This window comes from Pipra filicauda, unplaced genomic scaffold, assembly GCF_003945595.2.
Source record: "Pipra filicauda isolate LSUMZ 115617 unplaced genomic scaffold, ASM394559v2 scaffold177_size2800117_pilon, whole genome shotgun sequence".
NCBI lineage: Eukaryota > Metazoa > Chordata > Aves > Passeriformes > Pipridae > Pipra > Pipra filicauda.
In genome coordinates, this window is record NW_024104284.1 from 1417715 (window position 1) to 1440980 (window position 23266).

The 23266-nt window shown below is 41.0% G+C and overlaps 1 long non-coding RNA gene across 1 annotated transcript; it reads left to right on the forward strand.

Annotated features, from left to right (window-relative positions):
* The first annotated feature begins 17827 nt into the window (after positions 1–17827).
* LOC120322971 lies at positions 17828–22854 on the forward strand. The gene is made up of 2 exons (XR_005562986.1): positions 17828–17917; positions 18209–22854. It is a non-coding gene; the product is annotated as an uncharacterized LOC120322971 (long non-coding RNA).
* The last annotated feature ends 412 nt before the right edge of the window (positions 22855–23266 follow it).

Consider the following 23266-nt stretch of genomic DNA (forward strand, 5'->3'; position numbering starts at 1 on the left):
GCAGCAGCTCTTTTCAATTTGGGGAACTTAAATACATCAGCTAGTTCCGGCTGTTCATTATTTTTGACACTTACTGAGTGTAATAAGTGGGTTTTGTGGCTTATGTTTCCAATATCCTACCGATTGCAGATAGAGAGGGGAAGGGGAGTGGGAAGGGTGCAGGCCATTACATTTTATGGGCTCAGTTACAGATTGCAATTGCACGGTGCTTGTTGGCTATTGCCTTGCAGAGCTTTCCAAAAAGGAAGCCTGTCACACATTTCTTCAGTAGGGGAATGCAAAAGGGAGTACAGTTCTGTGCCAGTCTTTCAGAGAAACTGAGGCAGCACTGACATACATGACTTTCACAGGTGACGCTTCGAGTTTTCAACTAAAGGTAAAATACTTGTATTTTCACCCATTTTCCTCATAGACTTTGTTCCCTAATGTGGCAAACAGGTAACATGAGCATGAAAACATGTCATTGGTGATGCTGTTCAAACCTGGAGGTCACACCTGGCTGTCTCCAGCCATGCCCACAGTCACAGTCATGCCACTACCAAGGCACTGGCCTCTGAAACCACTCGAGAGTTGTGCTGCCGGATCCTGGCTCGCCTTGAAACAAAATGAACTTTCTAGCCCTTCTGGTAGTGAAGATAACCTTGAAAATGTGAAGAGGGTGTAATCTGATGCCTCAGTAAGACTGCAAGGAGCTTGAAACAAAGACAGAGAGATGTGAACTGCCCCAGCCATCTCTCTCTGGGCCCCATGGACTCAGCATTTCTGTGGTCGTGGAGTCTGGCATTTTTCCAAGATTCCACAGAATCTCGCATGTTTGCTGCAAAATTCATTATTTTGCTGCAGCCAGGTGCTGGATGTTTTTTGGTTTGGGTTTTTATTTCCCCCCTCCCCCTATCTTGCTGAAACCAACTACTCACTCTGTGTCTTTCCATTAGCAGAGGTATGAGGTGAATTTTTGGTGCAAGTGCTGCTCTCTGGTATATGGCATGGGGTACACAGGAGAGAAGTGTCCAGTGAGCAGCAGGGAGGAGAAAGAAGTTGGAAATATGCAGCCAGGCTGCCCAGAGTTGAGGTTTGGGGGCTGCAGGGGAAATCAGAGAAGATTAACTGCTAGAGTGGACCAGGAGTACCTCCTTTTTTGGCTCATTGGGTGCACACCGTTTGGAACTAACTTGACTGCTGAGGGCCTCAGAGTCTTCGCTCTGTTTTCCAGATGGGCAAACTCCATCATCAAAAATACTCAATGCTGAAAATACTTCTTGGTGTAAAATTTTGAAAAGCGAATTTTCACTTATGAGCCTGGACAGGGTAGGAAGGAAAATTATTTTATGCTGTATAATAACCTAATATCGCTACCAGAGAGAGACTTACGGAAAAAAACACCTTCCAAAATATTGCCAGAGGGTATAGTTTTGCTTAAAACTACCAATATTTACTTGAGAAAAATTTCTTGTGCTGAGTTTTGCAAATAAATAAGAACAATGCATTTTTAAAATAGGCAAATCAAATGAAATAAAATACCCACTGGCCTCCACAATGCCCTTTTTCTGAGTTTTTTAAAGTTATTCATCAGGGTACCTCTAAACCACATGTATGTCTATATCAAGCACATCATGATGAATCTTCTGATTATCAGTGTTTTTCATGTTTCTAGGGCTTCTAGAGGGTTTCTGGGGCAATGGATTCATGCCAATGCCAAGTTTGGAACTGGTAGATTTAGCCTACTACACATGTAAGCCATGATAAATTTACATCAATTTTCTGAAATCAATTTGTGTAAGATGTACTGTTATCCATTCTCAATTTCCTTATAATCAGAATTTCTCTAATATCCAAAATGATATTTTCATGTCAAAAATAATTAAAACCAGAGGTGTTTTTTCTTCTCAGGTATGTATGAGCAGTGAGACTCATTGCAAATGACTGTCAGGCAGAAAAGCCCCCTCAGGGTGGTGAAGAACAGGACTTACAAACTCAAATGGAGATTGGAGCATTAGTAATCAAACCTGGCATGAGATTCAACCCTATGCAAAGCACTTTAAAGTGTAAGTATGTTGGCTGTGTATTAGACTTTCAGATCTGGAGCATAAGTCCTATGGGGAGAGGCTGAGGGAGCTGGGGTTGTTTAGCCTGGAGAAGAGGAGGCTCAGAGGTGACCTCATCACCGTCTATAACTACCTGAAGGGAAGTTCTAGCCAGGTGGGGGTTGGTCTCTTCTCTCAGGCACTCAGCAATAGGACAAGGGGGCACGGGCTTAAGCTCCGCCAGGGGAGATTTAAGTTGGATATCAGGAGAAAATTCTTTACAGAGAGAGTAATCAGGCATTGGAATGGGCTGCCCAGAGAGGTGGTGGATTCACCATCCCTGGAGATTTTTAAACGCAGATTGGACGTGGCACTGAGTGCCATGATCTAGTAAATGGACTGGATTTGGACCAAGGGTTGGACTCGATGATCTCGGAGGTCTTTTCCAACCCAATCGATTCTATGATTCTATGATTCTATGATTCTATGATCTCGGTAGCAAGCCAAATAATACTACTTTATTGATGGTTGCTCCAAAGTTGACCAAGAAGTACATCCACAGAAAGTTCAGTGTGGTGAGCAGCATGGCATTTGGACAGTCTTTAAGAAGAAACAGCCCAGTCATTGAGGCAGACCAGTTGTATGAATTTGTAACATCTTGGTTATCATTGATATGCCTGCTTCACTGAAAAATTGAAATCAAAAATTATTAATAGAGAAATAAAAACAAAAAAACCCCAGACCATTTGTTTTAGCTTGATAAAAAAGGAGTGAACCATCTTTAGCAGGTGCTTATAACACTAACAAACGCGCTTCAAAGTCTTTTTTGGACTTCAAAAGAAGCAGAACATCAGTGAAATTCTCAGGCAGGATACAACACTGATATCATCTGTCTAGCCAGCTTCAGATTTGTGTTCTGCTTCTTTCTCAGGCACCTAGTAAAAGAGAGGCAGGGGCAGGTGTAGTGTTCAAGTTTGCAAGTGCAAGTTTCAAAGTCAGCTCCTACAGAATGTGAACCAAGCACAGCAGTACCATTAGAACAATTTCTCCAGATGATGAAAGTGTTGCTTAGAGACTAAAATCCACTCTCAGCTCCACCAGTGTAACGGAGAGCAGAACTGAGTTTACTGGGCTTATTATGGTATCCTCTGTACATGTTAACACTGACAGGCTGGATTCCTGTGTGCAACATCACCCTCTTCCTCAACAGAGAAATCTTGGCCAAAGACAGCGGCGAAGTACTTACTCATCTACTCTCTCTCACTCTTGTCTGAAAAAATTTTTTTCATTTTCCTTTCCTTTCTCCTCCCAGTACTTTCTCCATTGTTCATCTAGCTCTGTCTTTCTAAAATATTATACACTTTCATTTCTCAGTTGTTGAATAAAGCTCCTCCCTCCTCCACATGTACCTGAAATTGCTTTCACTGCATAGTTTGCATAGGCCACTTTCAAGATTAAATTACCTTTCAACCAGCATTTGTAGGGACATTTTCCTCTTTTCCTATGGACTAGCACCAGGTTTTAGAAGACACTGTATGTGTTTGGGATCTTAAATCCCGAACAGGTTTTGGGTTCTGGGTTTTAATGACAGAGTGCTAATCTATCCCTCACCCTCTCTTTCTTTCTTTCTTGTATGCACACATAGAGAGCAAAATAAACGAAAACAGAATCATCTTTATTTTCATTGAGACTATTTTGCCTTCTGACTACTGCTTTTAGGAAATCTCCCCGTTGGTCAACTGGCTGTTGCAAATGCAGCAGCCTCTCCAGTTATGAATGAGTTCAAGTGAGACTTAATTGAAGGATTAGATTCCAGGGTTTAATACCAAATTTTAAACCTATCCAATGACACTGCAGTCAGAAGACACCCTGCCCTGTGCCATGTACCTTTGAGCACTTCAGACCTCATCGTTTACAGAAGCCTGAGTTCTTGTAGATGCAGCAGGTCTATTCAGCAGTTACCGGTTTAGATTTTGATAATCCTGATAGCATCCATGACTACCACTCACGTGGGTAATTTGAAGGGAAACTCTGAGCAGATGAAGTGTTTTACAGGCTCCCTGGACTACGTGGTGAAAAGAAGGAATGGAATGAATAACCCCAACAGGAGTGCTGGTAGTGCCAAACCATGAACAAATATTTCCCTTAATACTCCTCAAATATTTCCCTTAATACTCCTGTTAAGTGACAGTTACATTTGTCATTACATACAGCTCCAGCATACAATTACCCAGCCCAAACCCTCCACAGCACATGAAGCCCAGACTATGCTGGGCATACAGAGTGGAAGTATTGCAGTGGAAGCCACAGAAAATCCTGACAGCATCAAGGAAAGGTTTTTCATGCATGGAAGGAAGCCTGATCCCAAAGAGAACACAGAGCTTGGGTGGTGCTGAAAGTTCTGGCACTGCAACTGCAAACAGGACCGTCCTTGTTTAGCACTAGTCAGTAACCATGGCCACCCCTTTCTCTAGGAGTTAACTGGTCCTGTCCACACATTGCTGTAGCAGTGATGGATAAATACCCAAATGTACACATAGAGACAAGACTGTGGAACAAATGAACACTGGAAACTAACCAAAGACATATTGCTTTAGACAGTAAAAACAACACTAGACATCAAGTGTAACAAAAACATGCAACACAATAAGCTTATTATTAGGTGCTTATATTTTTCTACTCTGTTGCTACATGAAAAGCTAACACAAGCATCAGGGAAACTGAATATAGAATCATAGAACACAAGGGGAAGAGTGAGAGAGAATGCAGAGTATTGTCAAATGTAAAAAATAAACAGATCAGAAAAAATGCAGGAAATAAATCTAATCAAATTTACTAAATAGTACTTTTGGGACTTATCTTACAACTGGTAAAAATAAGGCAATTTCAAGGTGCGCTTTTTTTGTTAAACAACCCAGAATAAAAACATTTATGTAGCATTTTGATGTTCACTGAGTGCCAAGAATGATATCACAAACTAAACTAACAAATCCAAAACACACACTAATCATTTGACCATGCATGAAACATTATTGTGTGTGATAGTTTGCAAAATTTCTTACTATTATGACTTTATAAACAGGCATTTAGAAGAAACAACAATGCTGTTATACTTTTTTTGCCACTGTTCCTAAGACTTTACAGCTAGGAGTTGCACTGGCTTCTCCCAGAAGCAGTATTTGCATATATTCACACAAAGAGAAGTAACTTCAAATAATGGGATGAAAACCCTCTAACAGATCAAAATGTTAACAACATAAACGCAGCAAGCCAAATATTTCTTTGAGAAAGTAACAACCATCATTTTGTAATATGAATCACTGAAGATAAATATTTTTAAAGCTATATCTAATTTTCTGTAGCTTTAGCATAAGCCTCCATCTCTCAATGAATTCATCATTCACTGCTTCTTCCAATCACTAAAAGTGCATGTACCTCTCTAAGACTCTCATCCACTTGGTTGCCACAAAAATAATTACCACTTTAAAAGCTGTAACTTTTTTTCTCAGGACTGACAAGTTGTTTACTTACAGACTTCCCATTTATTCCCTCAGGGTCTTCCATTGAAGATTTCTCCTTCCAAATTATATACGGGCTATTAGTTACAGTGAGGTTCAGACAGTCCTAGTACACACACACCTGTGGAAAAGACAGTACCACATCGACGGATTAATTTGTTGGCATGAAACTAGAAGGTGATCTTCACTTCTGCAACTTTTCATTAAGTAACAAGTATTCACAAGTTAGGAGCAGTTGTCTTTGAAGAACCGAATCAATCTTGAAAATAAATACACAGTTGAGCTGTTTACCACAAATCCACACAAGCCAAAAGCAGGCAGCAAGAGCTCTGTTGTGCTCGCTGTCGGCAGACAAATGAAAGGCAGCCAGGAACTCTTTTACCGACACTATTTCTGTGCCAACAACACATCTCTTCTTCTTTTGATTTTTTTCTTTTAGGAAGCTCAGCCTCCCCTGATATCTATCAATGTCAATTGTACTTTAATGCTAAGAGGAAATAATAACAAAGAAACATGATTGTAGATTGAGCCAGGATAAAAAAGAAAATCCACAAAGTTTTCGAAATGTTGCCCTCAAGCTAAGGATATTTTTATACTAAATCTCTTCAAGTTTACATTAGGTCGCAGTTCTAGGCCCTATAAATTATAAATATGGGATACTTTGTGTTCTCTCACCTTTGGAAATGGTGTTCTTTGATGTTAAAAATAACAGTGAAGTACTGAGATGAAATAATGAAGGCTTACTCCCCAAACAGATATAAATCCAAAATATGGTTTCCTTCCATGAGCAATTTTCTTTAGAATAAAATGCCATGAACTTCTTAAAATTCAGAACTATTCACTGAAGTAATTAAAACAAGCCCAGCTAAAATCCTCATCAGAAAAATTGGTTTTCTTTTTAATAACATGGGGCAAATGCTGTCTGCCAAAGTATAATAAAAATGAAAATCTGGGGGGTTTAAGTGTGTGTATGTATATTTAATATATACGTTATATACAGTGAAATGTGAAAAGTACTTTGGCTTTCTATGACAGGTGAAGATCCGATGGTCTGAAGATATTCAGTTTGTCCTAAAACCACTCTGCATATGAAATACATATAATTTAGGATCGGGATCCAAAACCTTATTCTGCATATTTCTACCTGAATAAGACTCTCACAAGAAAATAAAAAAGTCTCTTCGAGCCCAGTTGTTTGGACAGCATTTATTGCACACATTTGGCTACTTCAATAAAATCTAAGCATTAAGAAAGTGTTAACAGGTTCACTCCACACCCTAAGGAAGATGCTAATATGAACCATGCTTCTGCAATGCATCCACTCCCTTCTTTCTGGTTTACAATTGAGAGATCAAATCCAGTCCTGCTCCTGCTGAGAACAATGGCCAATCTGCAATATTTCTACGAAATCTGGCGCTCGTATTTGTTCTGACACCAGATTATAGGTTAGAAAATTACTCAAGGCTTTAAAAACTGACAATTAAAGTTAGGGAGGGGAAGGACAAGAAGTTCTCATAATTAAAAAAAAAAAATAATAGCAAAGGGCAGAAGAAAACAACTCTCTAACAATGCCCTGCTCCTAAGCAATGACTGACATCTGTTTCAAAAACTCTTTTATTGCAAAATTCAATAAATGGAAAAACCGCACAAACTGAAAGTCTGCAACTTCAGCGAGGGAATAAAACGGAGCCTTTTCTGATGGAAAAATATTCATAAGTCAATTGATGTAATGCTGGTATGTGGATGACCTGACAGATTTTCAGATCAGCAGTGCTCTCTTTACTTTATGGAAAGAAAACTTTACCAAGACTGGTAATTTTCTATTAAAGCCCAGATGGAAAAAGCATATATGTTTTATAGTACATTGTAGTTCAACCATAATTAGGCAACCCTACTTGCAGAAGCTGCTGCAGCAAACATTTTCTCTCTCTGGGAGAAATTCCTACAACACACCAGCATCAAAAGAGCCCACTCTTGCACTTTCTGCTCTGACATATGCTGCCCTGAAAGTCACTGCAAAAGAGATTTACAAAAAGCTCCTATATATACCCCCACACTCCTTGAGGCAAAGACTTTTCTTTCTCAGCAGACATCAGAGACCTCTGGCAGCATAATCAAGCAAGCAGTAACATTAGGGCTTAGACAGTAATACAGAACAGCTGATTTACAATGAAATTAAGTAATTTTAATTTTGAAAAATGCAACTTTTGAACAAGAGTAACCTAAGTTATCCTCGTTCTAATTGTCATCTTAGGTTATTCTTAATTTTAGTAAAGTTTTACAAAAACTAATTAAATTCCCTTGAGTTGTTAATCTATCAAAAATTACATATAAATTACATAAAGTATCTATTACAGAGAAGTTGTTATATTCAAAATATGCCACCAAATATGAGTGGGACAAAAACTCAAATTACTGGAAAAGACAAGATCCAAATTGAAGGGAAGTCATGAAAGTACATATTCCATTTTATTTTTCTCTATTACTCTGGAAGTCATTTGCTTGGTTAAATATTATTACTGTTAAATACGCGATGGTAGCACTTAAGAGTCCCACCAGCTAAAGAAGTACTATTGTACCAGGCATGATAACCAGCAGCCCTCTTTTCCAAACAGCTATTACAATTTTAAAGGGAATAAAAAACACAAAGAAGTACAGAAAATGGTTTACGGGGGATTTTTATTCCCTTCTTTCTGAAATGTTAGCCAACGCTGTGCAATTTTCCCCACACACATGGATCTGAACATGTGCCTCTGCCACCAGGCACAGGGCGGCTGCCAGTCACTCCCAGCCATGCTGCAGAGGTGGCCAGGAGCTCCAATAAGCTCCTTGTCCTGGAAGGGCTGTCCCCATCCGAGCACCCACCCGAAAACCTGACAAAAGCGAGCGAGCGATTACCCGGGAAGCAGATGTTAAACACAGTCAGGAATACTGAGAAATAATCTCTTAGGGCTGGAAGGTACCAATGGAGGCTGATCTCTTGCACAGAGAGCACCAAACTCAAGGGTGACCAAAAAGTAACTAGCTATGGCTGACCCCTGGCACCTAGACACCTACATTGAAGGACCAGGAACCTAGTTTCTTGTGCTTGCTGAGCTGTTCTTCATAAAAACTGCATTTCCCAAGCAAGCTCCACTCTGTCACTAATATCCACATCTTGGAGCTGTCCCAGAGCTGCTGTAACCCACCTTCAGCTGCAGTGAGCCGCTGACAAAACTCACAGTGATCAGAAACAGCACAAACACAATATCTTGGGCTACCTTACTCTTTCCATCACCGAGGAGAAGGAATTAAACTTTTTTCCTGTTCCTGGGCCACCAGCAAAATCACTCCTGTCTTACAACTTCCCAGCTGATTATGCCATTGCAGTCTCCAAGATAAAGTCATTTTTAGTGTCATCAGTGGATACTGCTTTGCTTTTATTTTCTTATGCTTTCTCAGAAACTAGTAGAATTTGCCAGTAACATCTAGACAAAATTGAACCTCTCCAAAGCATATTCATTTGTTAGAAGAAAAAAAAAACAACTCAAACCAAAACATAAAACCCACATGTACTTTATGATTTGGTAGAGAAAATACTGAAGAGGTTATGAGGCTGGGCAAAACGGCCTTTATTTACCCTGTAGATGATAGCATGTGATATTTCACAGTTGATATTAGGGAACTCGATGGTTTTGATTTTAGGTGCTATATTTGGGAAGTTTCCTTTTTAGCACTTTCTAAAAACTCACTACATTCGCTCCATTCCCAGGTAGGTCTCTCGTCCCCCACCCCTGCTCCCTTTTAAGGTGTTAAATTTGGCAGATAACCTGGGTAGCATTTAGAAAACAATTATTTCCAAATGCTGGGAAAGAAACTTGCCAAGCGTAACAGCTGAAAACCAAAAAGAAAAAAGAAAAAAAAAGAGGAAGGAAATAAAATGGAAGAGGGAAAGGCATTTTTTAAAAACGAAATTTAGAAGGGACCTTTCAGCAGCTTTATAAACAATTAACTCCAGCGCTGTGACTGAAGACCACCTCTGATTCAGCCTGGAACGTCCACAGATGCAATACAGCATCCTGCCTTCCAGCGAGCCTCAGGGACGCCAGCAAAACAGATAGGTGTCCAGATGTGCGGAACCTAACGTGCACATCTGCTGGAAGATATCCCACACCAACTGCAGTGCTGACACTGACCTAGACACAGACTCTGGGGGTTTGCAAACCCTCAGACCTCTCTGTGGGTACACAGTGTGCAGGTAACAACACTCTACAACAGCACAAGAGGTAGGTCACCCCCTCTGCATCCCCATAAGCATCCATGTCCATCTCAACAGATCTTTTTTTCCATTACCATCAAGCAGAAATGCATGGAGTGTTGAGACTTGTGGCTGAAGTAAACTTGTGGGAAAGAGGGCCGAAAAAATTCAGTTTTATTGGTAAACTTTCCTTTATATAAATACAGAACAAGGACTCCGGTGTCCTAGACAGGCGTGTTTAAAACCCATGGCACTTACACTCACCGTGATGTCTAGTTCAGCACCAAAGTAACCTCATACTTTTTAAGTCAGTAATATAAACTAAATATCTAGATTTTTTTCACTATGTGAGTACTTTTAACTTTAAAATAAAGATTAAAAAATCAATTTAAACCTAAAATTATAGTCTTTCCCTAATGTTTTAAGTTCACTGGGAAGTTAAGTTTCTGATAAGGGAATATGAGGTCTCATCTACCTACACAGGAACCTTACTGGGTGCTGGACCAGACTAACAGAGGAGATTCAAGAGCATAAGGAAGCAAGAAAGAAGGTAGGAATGAAGCACTATAAACACAAAAAATACATCCAGACAAATGCTATTAGTGACAGCCTAGACATATATGTTTACTACTTTTTGAATCCTGATTACATTTATAAAATTGCTACCACACTGTAAGCCTGTCTTGAAGGAAGCATTCAACAACAAAGTTTGTGCCACATTTCTCCCATTCACCATTAAATCTAACAAGAACACAAGGGCCACGATACTGGTTCAGACCAACAATCCTTCTAGTGCTGTCCCCAGCAACAGCCATAACTGGACACAGAACAGCAACAACAGAACAAGCGTATGCCATTTCCCTGACATTTTCCCAATTTCCTGCCATTTGAGTTCAGAGGGTTTCCTGAGCCTGATGGAGTTCATCTGTCTAGCAACCCTCAGTACAGTTCTCTCAAATACTCATCTATTCTCTTCCTGAACCCATGTAAACTTTTTTTTTTGTTCCTATGAATTCTGAACATTCATTTTTGGGGGGAATTACTAAACACTGAATAAATTTTCTTGGAATTATCTTAGATGCCAAGATGTCATTTCTGAGAGGTGAGGGTCAGCTCAGTGCCCATCACTTTCCATGTACAGCTACAACTATTTTACTCAAGATTTAGCAGCTCACATTTACCTCTGCAGAATTTCATTTGTCATTTCTTTGTCTAGTGACCTGTCTCATAAGGTCCTTGTGCAGTTCTTCACAGTCCACTCTCCTTGATATTCACCTCAAGTGGAAGCAACCTAAAAAAATTATTGTGCCTGATTGGCACAATTATTCAGACCAGCTATTTGGAGAAAGTGGGGTGAGAATAACAGAAAATTCCCACCTGAAGAAATAAAGAAAGGCAAAAGATGTCGGCATGTTTTTAAGGGAACCTGCTGGTTTCTGATTTCAGCAAGCTCAGAAGAGCTTTCTGTTCTCCCAGCATTGGAAGAGATGGTCAAATACAAAGAAAACTCTCCTGAGGTGGAGAAAGAAACCTGACAATGTAATGTTCTTAAGTCCCAGAGTACTTGGGAAAAGTGATGGTATAAGACTGGAGACCTGAAAAAAATCAGGTAAATAATTTCCCATTACTTTTACAGGTTCTAAAACTAAAATATAACTGTTTCAAAAACTATCTTGATGAAGTCTTTGTGTCCCTGCATCCAATGGTCAGGAATGGTTTAAACTGCGAAAAGGAATGAGGACCTTGTGAGTATGTGCATCAACTATGAAACCTGGTGCCTGCAATGGCCAGATTTCTGACTGTAATCTCACTGGCACAGACACCCAACAGGATGCCTCTTTTGGGAAGCTCCATTAAAGGTTAAAGTGGGATACACACATACATATAAAAATTTGAAGCAATAATATTATTCTAAAAGCAGAGCTCTCTAAACATAGCAAAAGATCACATTTTTCATTGAATACTGAATACACATGGAAGTTATACTGTAGAACAATGTTAAAATTATACTGGCAACTTTTTAAATTACTTACAAAATTAATATGATGTTTAAACTACCTAGTGGAATCAACTTTACTGGTATCTGAAACGTAGGTTGAAACTGTTCAGAAAAGAAACACACTAACCATTTAGGACAGCAAATGCAGAATATTTTTAAGGTAAAAACATAAGGGAATATTTTGCTTTTAAAAATTAATAAAATTACCATTTATAAGGTGAACTCTGACTCAAACAAGGATTAAACAGCTTCGCTCTTTGCATTTCATGGGATCTTTATCATCAAAAAGTTACAATTTCCCTCGTTTTATTTATGTATCATTAACAAAGAACAAAACCAGAATGCAACAGCCTATTCCTTTGTTGTAATTTCTTTGAGCAATAAATCTGCTTTCTGCTTTTTATGTGTCAAGCACACTACAAAAGGTGAGGGGATCCACAGATTAATGGTATTAGACTAAGTGTCAAGGTTAATAAAGAATATGAAATACATACAAGAAAAATGTTGAGCTACGAATCATAACATGCAACTGGAATACTTACCTACTTCAGGAAAGAAGTGTAAGATGCTTTACAAACAAAGCTTTCTTTCAACCCGTGTGGTTCTGTACAATGTTTCCAATGAGTAGTAATTACATATGTGCTTTAAGAAGTCTTTCTACACCTATTATAATTTCAGATTAAAGGGAGGGCATTACTTATTATTTTACATGAGCTTTTAAAGTAGTTTGTAAAATATATGCAGTCCATAAAAGTTTGTGGTCTAACAACAAACAACTGTACTGCTTCTGCAGAATTCAGCACAAAAAAATAAAAAATTTCTAGTTATAATTAATACAAGTCACATGTAAAAGTTTTAAGGTTTATACAGATCAATTAGAGTAATTTTCCTCTCAGTTAAAGGTTTAAGTTTAACAATTTTTTTAACTTCTTTTCCTTTTTTGAATAAATCAGATACATTTGAGTCTGAAATTGTAACAACCTTCATTAAAGCCTAGGCCTCCCCCAAGCTGGCAAAAGCATTCAAGTAAGAAAGAGTACCAGCAGTATTTTCAGCAGTGGAAGCCACAGCATCCCGGAGAGCAGAAAAACACACCCAAATAGGATGGGTTACAGAAAGCATGGTTGTAAGGGAGTCATCCTGGCTATGGAAAGCTAATGCTCAACAGGGAAAGGCACAGGCCAAAGTCTTGGCATCCTCCAGTGCGGGGGACCCCAGTGCACGGTTAGGGTCAGTTGAAGCCCCATGCTCTGTGAGAACCACCAAATCGCCTCTGAACTCACCCTACCCTTGGGAGCAGTGTAGATGCCCTTCTGTGGCACAGAGCCATGTCTCCAGTGTCTCTGTGTGAGTGCCACTTCCAGATTTCACAACAGATTCACCACGAATAGAATGTGCATAGCAGTGACCGTCCTCACATCACCATCAGTAATGCTAAGGTTGCTGCTCTCTTCTTTAACTACCACACGATAAGAAAACATTCCTACCTCTCAAGGTCAACCAAAATTTTCATTGGTAAATCCCAACATTTACATACCACAAGATGCATCTTATTTTCAATCTTTACAAGAGATCAATACCTACAAATACTTCTGCTTTTCACCATGCAGTAATGAATGAAATAGCTGTAAATTTAACTAGTAGGTGCAAGTAGTCTATTTTCTTCATTTGGACTCATCTATGAGAATGGAATCTCATCCATTCTTTGTTAAGTACAAATGATAGAGCTTGAATGGTCCTAAGACTGAGAAAACCAGAAGGCTGTATCACTGAAAATCTGTCAATTCAAGATCCAGTGGGATATTTAAAAGGCACCCTATCAGCTTAAGCACCTACATTTGTTTGTCTGTTTATACTGCAAGCACTCTTATGAATTACAGTAAACACCCAGCTGCACCTTTAGTCACCTAAATACCATGTGAAGCCTGATCCATGGTGACCAGAAATACCCTCAATTCACTAACTGAAAGTTAATTTTGAAGCAGAGGGGATACTGTAGTTACGTAACAATGAAGCCAGCTTTCCTTCATCCTTCTGTGCTACATCCTCAAGCTGCTGCCTCTCAGGGGGTAATTCCTGGGAAGGTGTTGCCCAGCTCCCTTTGGGGCCATCCCTGCTCTGAGTGGGTCAGGGGAGGAGGTACTGATTGGAACCTCTCTCTCTTCTCTACCCCGCAGTCACTCCTTATGAAACTAAATCCCCACCAATAAATTGTTGCCAAATTTTGACAATTGGAATTGGAATATTACATATTATAGGGGAAGAGAAGGAAATTATTGTAAGAGCATTTATAGGACTCCCAGTTCCCTGGAAAATAATGCTAAAAAACATTTTAAAATACTGGTTTGTTCAACTGTGTCATACCTTTTGCTTGACAGATTACATGCTTTTCCTCTGATTTCTTCCAGACTCTGTGTTCATGAAAATGAATTCAGTAACTCATAATTTTTAACATAATAAAACCTGAAAACTTAAGGATTTGGAACCTAGATAAATAGGTTCTGCTTACATAACTACACAAAGATACATTATGTGTTTTTTGTCAGCAAAAAACGCACAGAGTTAAGTTAAACAGCAGTATGTAGTTTCAGTTCTCCATGTCTCTAAACTATGTATCAAAGAGAATGAATTTTATATACATTTATGAAAAAACCAAAACACGCAAGAGCACAGCACAGCTGAAGTTAAGTCATTAAATTGGTCTGTTCTCTAGCAACAGCCACACTTCTTACAAGTTTGCTTATCCTAATAGTCTTGTAATATTTTCACCATCACAGCTCAAAATAGAACTTTATTGTAATATATTACTGACTTTAGTAATATATTAAGTGTGAAAAATGTAACAGACAATGATTCTTATCCATAGAACACGATTTTTACAATTATTATTAAAAAGAATGTTTCATTTATCAAATAATGTTATAGCTATTATAAATATTATCATAATAAAGGAGAAAGTGAAGAATGAACTACATCGACATTCTGAACATAATGTTTCCATTTCCTCTGCGAACAGTATAACCTAAAAGATGAAGAAAATTTTATTCACACAACACCATGCAATCCCCGTCAATATTCAGATGATAAAGAGCTCAACCTATTGAACTGCGAAATTAAAGTTCACAAATTTCAGGAATTAGGCCAATTGCCTAAAGTAGCAGTAGGTGTGACTCACTTATGGAAACAGCATGGGAAGGACAGAGAAACAACTTCAAGTTGGAAAAGCTTTTAAAAGCATACGAAGTACCCGGCTGCGGCCTCCTTGATTTTAAGGACTTTACACACAATTTCCGCTCTTATAAATAAAAAGAGCTTTCTCCTAGCTCACTTCATTATAAGGGGAGCTGCAAAAATGCAGACCCACCTCAGAGGGCGGGAGTTCACCTCTGTGATTTTTCCAGGCAGCCCAGCACAGTGGGGGCCCTGGGCAAACTGGGGCACTCGGTGTCTGCACTGCCTACACACCTGGGGCTTGCCCGGGGTATGGGCAGCAGCTGCCCTCAGGCTTCCCCAGGAATTTGCCCCTGCAGGTGTCCCACCCAGGCAGCCACAGCTCACCATCACACCATCCAACCTGGGCAAATCTTACTTGGTCCAACCACTAAAGCCTTTTCTTTGGTAGCTTGACCCATATCACAGAATTCAATGGTAAACTCATATTTTACTTCCTATGGCCATGCAGTAGGATTAGCATTAAAAGTGTCCAGACATTTGAGAAATCATTATCTTATGATGTTTGGTATATCAGATTAAACAGTCAAAGATAAAAAGAGAAAAAATGAGAGGAAGGAAGAAACCTCAAGCCTCTTAACTCAATTTAAACTCTTAATTTTGTATCACTCTCCCTCTCTCTAAATCTAGGGGGAAAGGTTATTTTGAGCAATAATATTTTTGGATTCTATAATTAAGTAATTGAATGAAAGAAACAAAGAAAATAACCTAAAATTCTCAAAATGCACAGGATGTAAGAGGCCCCAGTTTCCAGCTGACTTGTAGAAACTGTTCAAATGACCTCTGAAAAATTTACAATTCTCCTGCCAGAGCCCATCCCTCACCTTGCCCATAGTGACAGATTTTGCAGCACACGGAGGACAGAGCCACAGAAAAAAGAGTGACTTGCTTCCTCCTTTTTCTTCCTGCACTTTTTATGATTCAGTTTACATGAGAAGATGTACCTAATGAAGAAAATTAGGAATGAAACATCAGGCCTGGAATAAATAACACAGCCATCAGGAACCAGTGACTTGGTTTCTATTCATATGGGCTATAAACATTTTTATCAATGCTATTACAATTTCTACAATTCTGAAGACTGGTGAATCATTAAGAAAGAGTAGATCATACATTTTATTGGTTGTTGAAGAACACATATACTCACATTTACCTTACACTGAAATCTATGGTAAAATAAGTTGTGTGCAAGCTAGAACAAAGGTTTGGGAGAAATGTATCTAGACTAGCCTTCAGAAGACATGCCAGCTACCTCCATGAGCTGCAGTCCTCAACTGGGGACATTTCCATACATATTGCCCTTCTGTCTCTAACTTTCTGATGCAGCTGGACTACCTGCTCCACGACTACTCCGTGATCCTACAACCACCCTCATTATGGTTCATGCTTACACAGCCTTTGGCAAAGAATGAACAGCTCTAATCTGGAAATTGTTTCATAGGGACTTTCCACACACCACTCTTTTTAAAGAACTTCTTATAGCACTGAATGACCTTTTTCCCTTCTTATAACCATATTTTTATTTTAAAGACTATGGAAAGTGTGAGTCTTCAAACGTAGCAACTGTCTGGTGCTACCATTCATACTGCATTTTGCTAGAGCATATGTAACCATGACAGTGTTTTGATACTAAAAGTCAATGGGTACTCTTCGTAATTCAAACACAACACTGTTCCTAGGAGCCTAAGAGAAAAAAAAAAGGGAGAGTGTGAAGCTTGATGTTATATTTTAATAATTGAAGAAAACTCTGATCTTTGACTTTGTGATAGAAAAATTGCCTATTTAATTAGTTTTAAAGAACAGAGTATTTCCAGAAAAAAAAAAGCTTTAATTCCAAGACGAACAACACAGACTAAAACCATCTCAGAACTAGTCATATCCACCCATCTTTTTGAAGGGCTTAGGTGACGGCAGGAGAAATAAGTACCCCAGAAAGCTAGCTAGCACCTGTGGGTGCACCCCTTCCCTGCCGCCGATGCTCAGCACTCTCCTCCCAAGGTGCTGGGATGCGGGAGCGGAGATGGGAGAGGACAGTCCTTCCTCTCCGTCTTTCCCTCCTTTCCCTCCGTCTTTCCCTCCTGTCTTTCCCCGACCCGCTGGAGGCAGCCAGCCAGCGGACTCTCGGTGGGGAGGCGGCCGCTCCAGCAGGACACCGGGACACCGGGGCGGTCGCGGTCGGTGGGATTGCCGTCGGTGTCCCGGCATCGGCTTGCTTTCCCCGTCCGTCGGAGAAGGAGTTGCCCGCTCCTTGCCGGGGGCCCGGACACCTCCCCTGACACTTGCCGTGCCCACAGCCGGGCATCCCCGGGGAACAGGGTGACGGCGGACACGCTCACCCCGCAGCCAGGTGACCATAGATTTTTAACCTCTGACAGCAAACAGGCGCGTTCAGCGCTGCCGACGCGCCGCAGCGCCCGCCGGCCGGCACCGGAGGCTCCCGCGGCGCCGGTCCAGCCGCCTCTGCCGCCCCTTCCCCTCCCACGCCGGAGCTCCCGCAGCCTCGCCCCTCCCTCCCCGCCGCCAGACCCGCTGCGCGCCCGCGCACCCGCCCGCGGTGCTGGGGCTGAGCCGGCGCCTCCCGCCCGGCCCCGCCGCACCCACGTGTGCGGCACCGCGCGGCTGTGGGGGCGGCGGACACGGCCCCACCGCCCGGCTCGGCTTGGCACGGCTCGGCTCGGCTCGGCTCGGCGCGTCACGTAACGGCTCGGCACGGCTCGGCTCGGCTCCGCTCGGCTCGGCTCGGCTCGGCTCGGCTCGGCGTCACGGCACGGCTCGGCTCGGCTCGGCTCGGCTCGGCACAGCACGGCTCGGCTCGGCTCGGCTCGGCTCGGCTCGGCGCGCACTTACTCCGCGGGGCCTCCGGGGCGGTGTTGCGGGCCCGGCGGCTCCCCAGGAGCGGCGCCCGGTGGTAAGTTGCGAGGAGCGCGGACCCGCGCTTGGCGGGGAGGGGTTTCGGGGAGGCGGCGGCGAGGAAACTTCCCTGGAGCGGCTGGACCGACCGACCGCCTCCTCCTCCTCCTCCTCCTCCTCCCGCCGCCGCCGCCGCCGCCGCCGCCGCCGCCTCGCCCGGGGCAGCACCGCGCCTGCCCGGCCGCGGCGCCCGCTGCAGCCGCTCTCGGTACACGGAGAGCACCGCCGGCCTCCCCCCATTACCACCCCACTACCCTCCGCTTTTTTAAAAATTTGTTTTATTTTTAAGACTTAGGGTGTTGTTAGCGAGGAAAGGATGGGCCCTGAGGAATCCCGGCTTCCTGCGGCGCTGCCGAAACGTCAGGGACGGCTGCAGGTTACACACCCCCAAGCCTAGCTGGCGGCTCCGTCACTGCCTTGGCAGCGCCGGGGCGCAGGGCAGGCAGTCGGGAGGGTACCGGCAGCATCCCCCAGCCGCAGGGGCTTGTCTGACACCGCTCTTCACCGCGCTGGGAAATCCATCGCTGCCCTTCTTGGCGAAGGCACAGAATGAGTCAAGGTGTCAAGGACTGCGTGGGAATGCTGCACTGGGAGAAGTGCTGTGCTGTGCATATGGCACCTGACCCCGCAGACCTCGGATCATCTGTAAAATCCGAGCTTGTATGCATCCACCTCTCCTCATTAGCCATGAAGAGAGAAAGCATGGGTCAGATTCCTTGTGGCTTATAGTCTAGGTACGAAGTCACCGCAGAACAGTTGTAGAACATTCTCTTTGCTTCCCCATACTGGAGACGTGAACTTAGAACCTGCATGAAGCACGGGCACCCTAGTATAACGTGCATTAATGCCCTGCTCAGTTTGGCAACCTGGCCCACACATGGAAGCAAGCATAACTGCTGAATATTTTTGTTTTTACTTGTACTGTAATTACAAACACTGCAGCCAGACCTTCTCCTTCCTTTCTTCTTCCTTAAACCAGAAGAAAAAAAAAGTTGCCATTTCTTCAAGCTCTTCTATTCCACTTCTTTTTCTTCAGTACGTACTCTTCCACTGTTTACTTTTCCAGCTCTTCTCAGTGTCCTTGTATGCCAATTTTCAGAAAGTAAAAAACATATCTCCAGATTTAGAGAAACTGAAATTATGTTCCCACAAGCATTTATGATCTTCCTTAACTTTATATATACAATCCATGCCATTTAAATCACTCAGATATCTAGTCCTAAGGACCCAAGTAACATGGAAGACATTCTTACTTTTTAACAGTTTTAAGGGTTTCTTCCCCCACTTGTTTCTTCTCCAGTGTAACAGTCCTGTAAATTAAAGGGTGAGAGTTAATTAAAATGTCATGCATGGGGCCATGTACAAACAGACAAACAGAGATCGAGTCCACATTCTTTTGATCTTAAATGAATCCACTGGGCTGTACTTTGACTTGCCAAATATGGGATGTCTATATGTATATATTCTTTTAATTTTTCATTATACTACTTCTACTTCAACATAATTTTAATATATTAAACAGAGTTTACTCTAATTCCCATTAAATTTACCTTGACCCACAATGATTGGAAATAATGGATTTTTATTCTGCAAGGAAGCAGATTAAATTGCCCTAACATACTTGAGGGGAGAATGTCATCTATGGGTTGTAAAAATTGTCATTCACAGGTTATAAGAAAGCCTCGAGAAAGGTGAAGTCACAGGTCCACTTGCTCCCTTCTAGTGGAATATGAAATGGAGAAGAGCGTATGTGGATCCATAAAAATCTCTGAAAGCAAAATGAAAAACAGCATCTCTGCAACATACTTTGTCCTGGACTCATGGGATAGACATGTGCAGCCTAAATTCTACACTGTACAGAGCGGTTTCTTCAGAAATTTACAGTCTTTGAACAGGTTGTTGACTGTCCACTCTATGATGAAGCCTTTCTTCAAAGTCAGGTGTAAGGCTAAACATATGTCCGAATTCTGTCCTTTTTCACCTAGAAACCTTGTTGATAAAAAAATTCAAAGATTCACATTTCCTAGGTATTTACTAATTTTGAACAAGTAGTAGAGTATTCAAAAGTTATACACAAACCTAAAATATTTAAGGTCTCTGCTGGAGCACATCTAAGTCCCGAGGGATGCTCTTATTTTTGGGTTGGATACCTCAGAATAAAATGTGAACGTCAGTTCCAGTGTGAGGGTAAATGTTGCACAGGCATGTAAGAGTGCTGGCAATGCAGCCCTAAGAAGGACTGTGCTCTCATGAGAGCCATGAACCTACCTTATGAAGTAAAAGAGCAGATCTCCTTCCTATAGGAAACCTTGGACACTATGGTGATAAGTGATGTGGGTTGCCTTAGGTTTGGCTTTACAGTGTTTCTGTTGGCTTTCCCCTTCTGCAGGATTTTGAGCTGTTATGTTGTGAGAAGAATCAAGTGAAGCCTATATAAGAGTTGGGCACTGAGTAAAAAATCAACATAATTACCATTCACAATAGGTGATTGATAAACACAGCTTATACATCAAAATGTTTAAAATAGCAGTCAGATCGCCATCCTGCTTCCTAGAGTCCAGTCTCATGAGTCGTCAAGCATCTGCTGTTGCCACTGGAGTAAAACCCAGTTGTGAAAACTCTCCCACACTAAGAGCTGTCAGGTCACTTGCTGCCATTATCCCCTTACCTGGAATAGAAACCTCCAAAATGTTACGTGACTTACTCGACTGATAGCGTCATCTAAAACCAGTGTGGGTCTTCCTTGTGTAGCTAATGAATTTCTGTAGGAATACTAAGAAAGCATATTAGGACTGACAGCTCAGAGCCCTGAAATTCGAAAGACCAATGCCTTTGAGAACTGACAGTAGCTCCAAGGTAAACAGTTTCTTTTCTGTTATTCTTTCACTCCTCAAAATAAGCACGTCTCCAGCTCTGAGAGCTCCTGGCAGGTATGATGAATGGCAAATCCTAATGAAGCCCATGGTTTGGCCAGTGTTAGGACTTAGCACTCTTTACAAATTCTCATCTGAAGCAGGAGTATCAGGAGCCAATTTCTTGAACATAATTTATTCCAGACACTAGCTGGAATAAACAGCATTCTGTAACCTCCTCAGATACTTTGGCAGTAGGGAGCTGTCTTTATACTTCTTTCAATTGAGTGATCCAAATATGAAATTCATTGCTCAAGAACACAGCATGGTTTTACAGACTCAAGTATTTGATTTCATTACTGGGGACATTGTTGTGTCATATCAGTGTGGCATTTTCATTATGTGTCGGGTCTGCTAGAGCATGCTGCTTACCTTGCCCTGATGAGAAAAAAATTCCAGCACTTGGATTTAACTTTCTAGAAGCAACTTAAGCATACATTCAGTTTCTAAAATATGTTTTACTTAAGTATCATACTAGAAAAGGAGTATAAAATGGGACCTCCTTAGTCAGTAGACATCCTTTTGTCTGCCTCAGAGTCTTTTCAGATTCCTTCAGTCACAGATGGGCATTATGTTATGAACAAAAGCACTGCCATGAGTATAAACCTCACTTATCCATGCAAAGAAGGACAAATAAAACTGAGCTTTTCAGTTCCAGGGTCAGATGCCATCCACAGCTACATCTAGATGTAATTAAAAGCAAAATTTTTATTACTATGAAAAAATACAAGATTCAAATGGTGTGTAGTAGCTTCTAATGGAACCTGAGACAGATGCTACTGGGATCCCGTACAAACTGGCACCCATAATGCCATGTTGGCAAGCCACATATAACAGACCTTCACCTACTCCTTTAGAAGATCCAGGAGAAGACAAATAACAAATAGTCCATTCAAACATTAATCTATCTCTTCTAACTCTTGGTTATGTTTTCTTTAACTCCCCAAAAGAAACCATTTTCATCTGTAATGTTTATGTTTTCAACACCTCCAATATTTGTTATCTTCCATGTGATGTGATGATTTAAATATAATTTTAAATATTTCTCCCTCTGCTGTGCTGCTCATTCCCCCCTCCCCCCAATACTCCATTACTTTGTCATTATCTTCTTGATAAGGAGTTGTCTGAAACTAATGACAATGGAGGGAGATGGGGAAAACAGCAACTTAGCATTGTGTGGAGGAGCAGATAAGATATCTTCCGGATTCATAATCTGCTAATTGTGTGTCTGCAGATAAAAACTTCCCACAGCTCCCCAGGTCACTGATGGAAGTCCCTCAGACTTCCAGTGAGTTTTGAGCACTTTTTTTTTTCAGTATCTGGAGATAATTTTTTAATGCTTTCTAAGATCTAATACTGTAGACACTTGTGTTTGTAATTTTAATGAAACTACCCACCGAGCTATTTATGAATACATGGATTTACAGAGGTTTCCTTCATGAAATAACTGGCTAAAACCAGATTATAAAGTAGATTATCAATGTAATCCTACTTTGTATTTTAAACTGTCTGGTAATTTTGATTTTGCCGTAGTTCATTAAGATTTTAAAAATTAATATTCCACGTGCAGTGGAATAATACCCTTAGCTTTGCTCTCTCCACATTTGTGGATGAGGTTCTTCATCAATAAAGGCCTGAAATGAGAAACCTGTGTACATAACACAGGTATGAATGGGAGGCTGAACCATTCAGAGTGACAATCCTTTTGTTTAATGTCATATTCTACAAACATGGACTTGTGCATTACTGTACATGAGACCACTTGAGAAAGTAGTTAAGTACAGTCACTATTGTAAATTTCAGGTACAGAAGTTTAATTAAAGGTGTTCTATTTTGGGATCTTGGAAAACCTGTATATATTTCATGTTCCTCATTTTCCTTTAGAATATTATGGCTTGATTCAGCTCCTAGCAGTCCGAGAGGCTGGTCCGTGTAATTTAACCACTTTGCTGACAATGTAAGTCTTGCTTATCTGTCATTACTATATCCTCACTAAGATCAATAAAGAAAATTTCTCAATATATTCAAGAAAAATTGTTTTTGTAACAGGAGGTTCAAATGTCTTCGAAGAAAATAGTAATTCACAAGGCAAGTATTTATTGTAACGATGAGAAAATAATAGTATTCCGTTAATGAATAAAATTATACAAAGGCATTGCAACACATTTCCGACAAGTTAATAAGAAAAAGTATCATCCTTAGATATCTGGGGGAAAACGCTTGAATTTAAGATTACCTTCTCCGAGTTTGTTCAAGCCCCTTCTGAACACACATTTGGAAATATTCCAGGAGGCGAATTTATTTAAAAAAAAAAAAAACACAACAAAACCTTAACGAAACGACGAATTTTAAGTAAATATTATCCCACGATGAAATTTGACATTGCAAACGTGCTAGGAAGAAACGAGGGAGTAGGGAGAAGCGGTGCCTCTCGG